Source organism: Lynx rufus, unplaced genomic scaffold, assembly GCF_022079265.1.
Source record: "Lynx rufus isolate CCGP_SWC_20201006 ecotype Redwood Valley unplaced genomic scaffold, mLynRuf1.p SCAF_7, whole genome shotgun sequence".
Classification (NCBI taxonomy): domain Eukaryota; kingdom Metazoa; phylum Chordata; class Mammalia; order Carnivora; family Felidae; genus Lynx; species Lynx rufus.
Window position 1 is genome coordinate 90781107 of NW_025814889.1, and position 7713 is coordinate 90788819.

General features: G+C 44.3%; 1 long non-coding RNA gene across 1 annotated transcript; it reads left to right on the plus strand.

Annotated features, from left to right (window-relative positions):
• The first annotated feature begins 436 nt into the window (after nucleotides 1–436).
• Nucleotides 437–7332, plus strand: LOC124501132 (uncharacterized). Its single transcript, XR_006959714.1, has 3 exons — nucleotides 437–548; nucleotides 6638–6862; nucleotides 7261–7332. It is a non-coding gene; the product is annotated as an uncharacterized LOC124501132 (long non-coding RNA).
• The last annotated feature ends 381 nt before the right edge of the window (nucleotides 7333–7713 follow it).

A 7713-nucleotide genomic window follows, 5' to 3' on the forward strand; every position in this document is an offset into this window, starting at 1 on the left:
ACCCTTCCCCCGCACCGGCCCCATTCAGAGGTGAAAGCAGCCTGTGTCCATGCCTTGATAGGGTTTTCCCTTCCTTTGAGAGGAGAACATTCTCAAGGCAGATTTTCAAGCTGAAGTCATCCAGAACAAAAGCTGCTTGCCAGCTGTGGCCCAGCAGCCCAGCACCCCTCCCTCCCCCTGCAGCCCCAGTGCCATTACCGCCTAATGGGAGAGGGGTGTGAAAACTTCCGGCGAAACATCTGGTCGGGGCCACTGTCAGCTGGCGAGACGGAGACCAGCGAGTTCCCCATCTGATTTCCTGAGACTGCTAGAGTGCCGAAGCCAAAGAGAAAGTGAGGAGGAGGAGGAGCGGCCCGCCCTGGGGTGAGGCTGTCAGGAAGGCCGAGGCCTGCGGCACAGCCACGCTCACTCTCTCCACTCTTTCTCTCCCCGGTGGCCACCAGTAGACTCCTGCTTGGCCTGTGCTTGTGAACTCAGGCCCGTGAGAATGAGGACTCACTCTCTGCTTAGTATATGGACGATCTGAAGGGCAGACTTCTAGCAACCTGGTGAGCAGAACTGAGTTTGTGTTCGTGCTAACTTAGGTCCCTGTTCTTGTGAGAATTTCCCACCTTCTCTTAACACTGTGTCTCCCACTCCTTCCCCAAGGATCCTCCTGCTCTCCCACTGATTTCCGCCTTCCCCGGAGTAGTAGAGCTGGGACACCAAGACTGTATTCCGGATCTTTCTTTTCGTGTCTTTGCATTCTGAAAGGTGGCTGTTCTGACAAAGATTTCTGAGGTACTTTGGAAAGAAATGGTAACACCTCAGTACGTTTGGGGATTTTTTTTTTTTTTAACAGTGACTTCTCTCGAAGACCCAAAAATACATACATAAGTACATACGTACACACTTACGTACCGATGTACGTGCATACATGCATGTAACAACTTTTTAAAAATCCTCAAAGGAATAAGTGGAAATTTCAGATTCTGTGGTAGGCCTTTGGAGGCAGATTTACATTTCAGTAATTCCTCAGGTCCTTTCCACCTAGACAGGGGAATCCGGGTCTGATTTTCCCTCTTGAGACCCTGGAATACATACCCAGATGAATATGAGTTTGAATTTGTAGAGGGTCTAGGCTGGCTAGTCAACTGTGTGTATACTCGCTGCCACCCAACAGAGCAGACATTATCTTAATGGCACTGATAGATCAGGAGTGTCACACATCATTAAAATAGCTGATTGATTAGAAGAAAATAATTAGCTTGCCCTGCCTTGCTGGAAAGCCTTTTGACATACCAGGAAGGAGATATGCAAGGGACAGGGGTCACCCATCTTTTGATCATTTGTTTTCCCTCCAAGGTGATGAAAAAGGCCCTGATAACCCGTAGGCAAGGGAAGGAATATAAACAAGTCGTGGTTCTTCTTTGCCATTTACTCCCAGAGAAGCTCTCTACAGACTTTCTGGAGTGTGGTGTGTTTATTTCAGTTACATAGATACACTTCTTTAAATCAAACACTCTGTTAGTGCCTCAGAGTTGTAAATCAGTGGTTCTTTTCAAGCGACTTGATAGAATGTGATATTCTGCTTTCCTTTGACAAGATATAAACACAGAAACCTAAATATTATAATCAAGGCCAGCCATTGGCAGGGCTGTGAAGAAGGGCATGTAGATCTCGTGGCTTTTCGGTGCCCTTCTTGCCTTCCATGTATGTGTCTTCCTTGGAGTTCATAGTCACCCTCTTGTCCACTTGGGAGAGAAGTTGGCAAACTTATTTGTTGCTAAGAGTGATAGGGTTTAAGGCATCTTTATGCTCAGAGAAAGAAATCTATTGGATAATTCAGTTTTACACCAGCCGAGTGCATTTTAGCCAAAGGCACAGAGATTCTTAAGCCAAAGGATGTCTCTGGAGACGTGTTTTGCTGATGGCCCTTCTCACTTGTCCTGGAAATCATGTTCGTGACTCAATGGGTCCCCTGAGACTTCCACATCTTTGGGGGGACAGAGGATAGAGTCAGAGCAAATCCAGATCACATGGGAGCCTTCAGCTAGTTCTGAGAGGTACCGCCTGCCTCACTCCCCATCCTTTCTCTCCATTGCTGCTTCCAAGAGCCATAGAGGAAAATAGTTACTATACTTGTGTTAGAAGATAAAATAGTGGAACACCATTGGTCTGGAGAACAGAATCTGAGTTTGGGAGTCAGTAGGAATTGGACATTCTGCCCCTTCTCAGGGAGTGACCTTGGGCACATTACTTAATGTCCCCACAGCTACAGAATACTGACTTTACAAAGCCTTACAAAGCCAGGGGCACCTGGGTGGCTCAGTCAGTTAAACGTCCAACTTCGGCTCAGGTCATGATCTCACACAACCTCACACGGTCGTGAGTTCATTTGAGCCCCACATCGGACTCTGTGCTGACAGCTCAGAGCCCGGAGCCTGCTTCAGATTCTGTGTCTTCCTCTCTCTCTGCCCTTCCCCCTCTCATGCTCTGTCTCTGTTTCTCTCTCTCAAAAATAAATAAACATGAAAAAAATTTAAAAAACAAACGAACAAACCTTCAAAAAAACAAAGGCTTACAAAGCTTGCCTAAGGTAATGTAAGAGAAAATGCTTAGCTACTAAATATTAGTTTTCTTCCCTTTTACAAAATAAGAACTCTGAATTTCACTTGAATATAATCTACTGACTCAACTGTTAATCGACTTGTAGAGCCTTTTTTTTTAAGATGACCTCATTGACCTCCATTTTGAGCTTAAAAATAATATGTGTTCTTTGTAGAAATTTGGGGATCTCAAAAAAAAAAGAGAAGAGAAAAGAAAAAAAAACAAAAAAAAGATAAAAGAAAAGAAAAAAAGAAAAATCCCCTATAACCTTTCCTTAGGCAGAATCACTAATTTTTCTATTTTTTTTTAATTCCAGTACTTTTGCAGTGCATATGGGTCCCCCCCGCCCCCCCTTTTTTAAACAATGTTTGCCATCATACCACACACACACATTCATTTAAGTGGTTCTCATTCTCCTCCATCATGAGCACTTCCCTGTTCTCAGACACGCATAGTGTGTGTGTGTGTGTGTGTGTGTGTGTGTGTGTGTTATAGTTTCTGCCATCACTAATGGGAGTAAGACAACACTTGTTCTCCTGGGACACATATCAGTTACTGAAGTGACTGCTCTCAGGGCAGACGTAGTAGGCACTTTTTGATTGCTATTTATAATACCTTCATTTCCAAGGCTGGCTATTGGCAAGATCTTGTGTTCTTCTTTGGATTTTTGTCTTTGGGATGACCAGATCTGGGAGGAAGGATGTAGGATGTAGGATGGAGGTGAATTTCAGTCTACTTCTTCCTTCCACTGGCCAGAAGTCCCCTCTGCATTTAATGAAAAAAGGTCATGCCTCAAATGTGTTATCAGGAAAGGTCCTTAAATCCACAGCTGGCCCCAGGGCAGCACAGAATCGCTTCAAAATTGCTTTTAGAGAATAAATGTATGCATGAGGCAAGGGGCCTTCCATTCATGCAGAAATAAGGATTTCAGGGTGGTTATTGTTATTCTCAGCATGATTTTGTGGGTAACTTTTAACTTTCTCTTTTATGTCATTTAACATCTCGGTGCCTCAGTTTCCTTACCTGCAAAATGGAGATAATAGCAGCACTAGTGGAGAATTAAATGAATGAATACATGTGAAATGCTTTCCACATTGCCTGGCAAAGAGCAAGTGCTCAATAAAACCATGGCTATCATCGTCATTATCATTGTCATTATTATGGGCCTTTCTATATTTTCCCTACTTTCTGCTGTAAGTTCAACTACCCATGCACACAACATTTTTAAAAAGGCATAACATATAGCCATGGGAATATTGCATCTTAGGCCAACAAAGTGAAACAGAATTGGGAGCGTTTGTTGGGTACCAGGAAAGGAGGTTGTGGATATAGACACAGAAGGACAGGAAAGAACCCAAGGGAGGGAGAAGGAAAACTGAGAAAGGAAGGGTCAAGTAATGGGTTGACCCAAATTCAGGGAGGGGGACAGGCCAGTCATGTGTTTTTAAAAATTACTCCATTGGACTTGGGCCCACTACTCTAGCACCTTGAGAAAGGAGCTCACGGAACTTTCTGCTGCTCCCCATCCTCTCCCCAGCCTGGAAAGGTGCAGGGGGCGGGCAGGGGAAAGTGAGAAAGGGGTACGAGTAGGAGTTGGAAGACGAGAAAATTGCAGCTTGGAAAGGTAAATCAGCTTCTGAAAGGCTCTCCGCTAACTTCTGGCAACACTGGGTCTGGAACTCAGCTTTCAGGATATCCAGCCTAGACCTCAATACCTCTTTATTCCCACCTGCTATTGTCTCTCTGTACCTGGAGACCTAAACAGCAGAACTGACCCAAGAATTCAGAATCTGCATTTTGGCCATTATGGTCGCCATATATTGAGTGTGGAATAAGGATGGCCTATCCAAGGCTCTATCAGTGGTCTGTGCAGGATTGGAAAACATCCATGTGCCACCGCCTGCCCTCCACTGCGCCTCTTCCCCAACTACCAAGCCTTCTTGTGGTGTTTTCTAGACCTGCATGTTCTTGCAGGGAACAACCAGGGCAGATGCCAAGCCAATTGCTTTATCAATTAATGGCTCATTGTATCCACTGTACAAGATGTCAGGGAAAGAATCCCTTGGATATTTTAGATTTATACAAGCTAATGAGTGTGTGTTTTCAAAGTGACTTGATTGAACAAGACTCAGGAATTTTCTCCACTTCTGGGCTAATGGCTTAGTTTCTGGAATTCTAAGTTTTTGCATGTAGGTTGGCCATAGACTCTATGAAAACACTGTTTTTACCATTTTCTTTTCTTTTCTTTTCTTTCTTTTCTTTTCTTTTCTTTTCTTTTCTTTTCAGCGTTGATAGTGTATTTTGGTGCTACAATTTTGCAAACAATGGTCAGACTTAAGTACATTTTTCTTTTTTTTTTTTTTTAATTTTTTTTTTTCAACGTTTATTTATTTTTGGGACAGAGAGAGACAGAGCATGAACGGGGGAGGGGCAGAGAGAGAGGCAGACACAGAATCGGAAACAGGCTCCAGGCTCCGAGCCATCAGCCCAGAGCCTGACGCGGGGCTCGAACTCACGGACCGCGAGATCGTGACCTGGCTGAAGTCGGACGCTTAACCGACTGCGCCACCCAGGCGCCCCTTAAGTACATTTTTCGTATGCAGGAATAAATGTGATTTTTCTGTCACTCATTTTGATGGATTATTGGATCAAATAGAAATGTGTGCCCCGTGAAAGAAACTTTTGTTTGTTTGTGTTTGGGTTTATAAAAGGTTGGCAGTAAACTTTGAAAGTAAACCTGTTGCTGCCTTAGCATGTCTTTCTAGGTACCCCATTGAGACGGCCAGCACTGCTTTACTCAAATAATTTAATTTTGATTAAAGGCAATTTATTTCTATTATTTTTGTAAATATGAAATTTACTGCCAAATTGGTTTCCATACAACACCCATGCTCATCCCTCCCTCCCACCCCCCCATCAACCCTCAGTTTGTTCTCAGAAAGGCAATTTAATACAAGGAACAGGGAGAAGAGTAGAATTGGCCTCCATTATTTAAGATTATTTAGTGATATTTTCTATTTAAGAAGGTGTGGGTTGCATGTATCTGCTATCTGGCAGCCACTGAAAAAGCCACAGCAGGAAACAAAGATTGAAACCCAAGGAAGATCATTCGGTAGGATGCAGTCTTACAACATTAGCCTGGTATAGACTCCGCGACACAATTCCTTAAAAGACGCCCTGTGTTTCAAAGAGGAGGGTTGGTGTAAAATACAGGGTGCTCTAACTTGTGTTTCTAGAAGTGAAATTTTATTCCCACCCCAAAACTCTACAACACCTGGGAAAATAAGTAGGAATGTCGTGGTAATGAACTTTAAGCGGATGATGACAATTTTGAGATAGGATAGCCCTCGTTTTCCTCATTCGTCTTAAGGTGGTGGTCTGGACGTGTTCATGTCTAAAACTTGTAGCAGAAGGCCTGTTGGAGTCTCCGCCTCTGAAGGAGGTGAGGGTTCCCTTTGTTCCCTCTCTGGAGTTACTCCGGAGCTATACAGATTAAGACCAGCAGATGGCATGCGGCGTCAGGATCCTGGACACTTGGAACCTGGGAAAGCCATCTTTTCTCTCCCATAAAATTCTGAACTTTAGTTAGGAAGAAAAGTGTGCTTCTTTCAGCTATTAGCTATTGTGCTTGATAATTTGGCTGTCTTTCTACGATGTCTAGGTTACCTGTGGTGGAAACAAAACTAAATATAACCCGGACAACATTTTGCTTGCGTCTTAAACTGGAAACAGGCTTGTGCAGAACACTCTTGGGAGCCTCACTGGGTGGCGTGGAATGGAATAGCAGGACAGGCAGAGGACAGATTCTTAGAAGAAGAGAATGAGAACTCCCTGTGTGTTGTGAGAGAAGAAGCAAATGATCAATACAACCCACTCCATCCCCCTTCCCCCAGCCCACAGCAAAGATGTCTGGAATTAGAGCGGAGTTTCCTAATATGCCTGCGTCAGGAATATAGCTGGAGATAGCCGAAAGTATCACTTCAGGGGTTGAAAATAGATCATTTCCACACTTACCAAGCAAGATTTAACTTCATCTCCTTGTTTTCAGTTTAGCACCTTGGCCTGGTCCTCCTCTCGGCCTGGCATCTCCGAGCATGGGACTTCAGCAGAGAACAAATGTCTAGTCTTCTAAGAAGAGAGAGAAGAGGACCGGAAGGGTGGAAATATAAATGCCTGGCTGCACAGAGGTGGATGAGGGAACCCAGAGATCTACCTTCTATAGACCTTCAACCAAACTGTGTTTTAGCCTCATGCTTCATCTTCACTCTCTGCGGTATGCAGTGGCTCTGAAGCCTGAATCTTTCTGGGGGTCTTGTGAAAAAATTGTTCATGAACAAAAAAACAAAAATTCTCAGCGTGCCTGGATGGCTCAGTCAGTTGGTTAAGCGTCTGACTCTTGATCTCTGCTCAGGTCATGATCTCATGGTTCGTGAGTTTGAGCCCCAAGCCCTGAGTCAGGCTCTATGCCAACAGCACAGGAGCCTGCTTGGGTTTCTCTCTCCTGCTCACTCTCTGCCCCTCCCCCACTTGTGCGCGCTCTCTCTCTCTCTCTCTCTCTCAAAATAAGTAAATAAACTTTAACAAGAAATTTTCCGTTAACAGATACCTGCCATTCTGTCATACCCCTGCTCTACATTTTCGTAGTTTCTTACACCAGTCTTACTTTCCCAGGTAAGAACTTCCCAGCATCCCTTGCAGCCAAAGAGCAGGCATGTGCCCTAAGATCCACCAATCAAACACCCACATGAAACTCTGACCCAGGGGCGCCTGGGTGGCGCAGTCGGTTAAGCGTCCGACTTCAGCCAGGTCACGATCTCGCGGTCTGTGAGTTCGAGCCCCGCGTCGGGCTCTGGGCTGATAGCTCAGAGCCTGGAGCCTGCTTCCGATTCTGTGTCTCCCTCTCTCTCTGCGCCTCCCCCGTTCATGCTCTGTCTCTCTCTGTCCCAAAAATAAATAAACGTTGAAAAAAAAAATTAAAAAAAAAAATCTCACATATTTAAAAAAAAAAAAAAAAAAAAAAAAAAAAAACAAAAAAAAAAAACAAAAAAAAAGAAACTCTGACCTGGAAGTCAGCAACATGAGGAAACAGATTGGATTCTGAGCACTGTGCCTTCATTTTGCAGG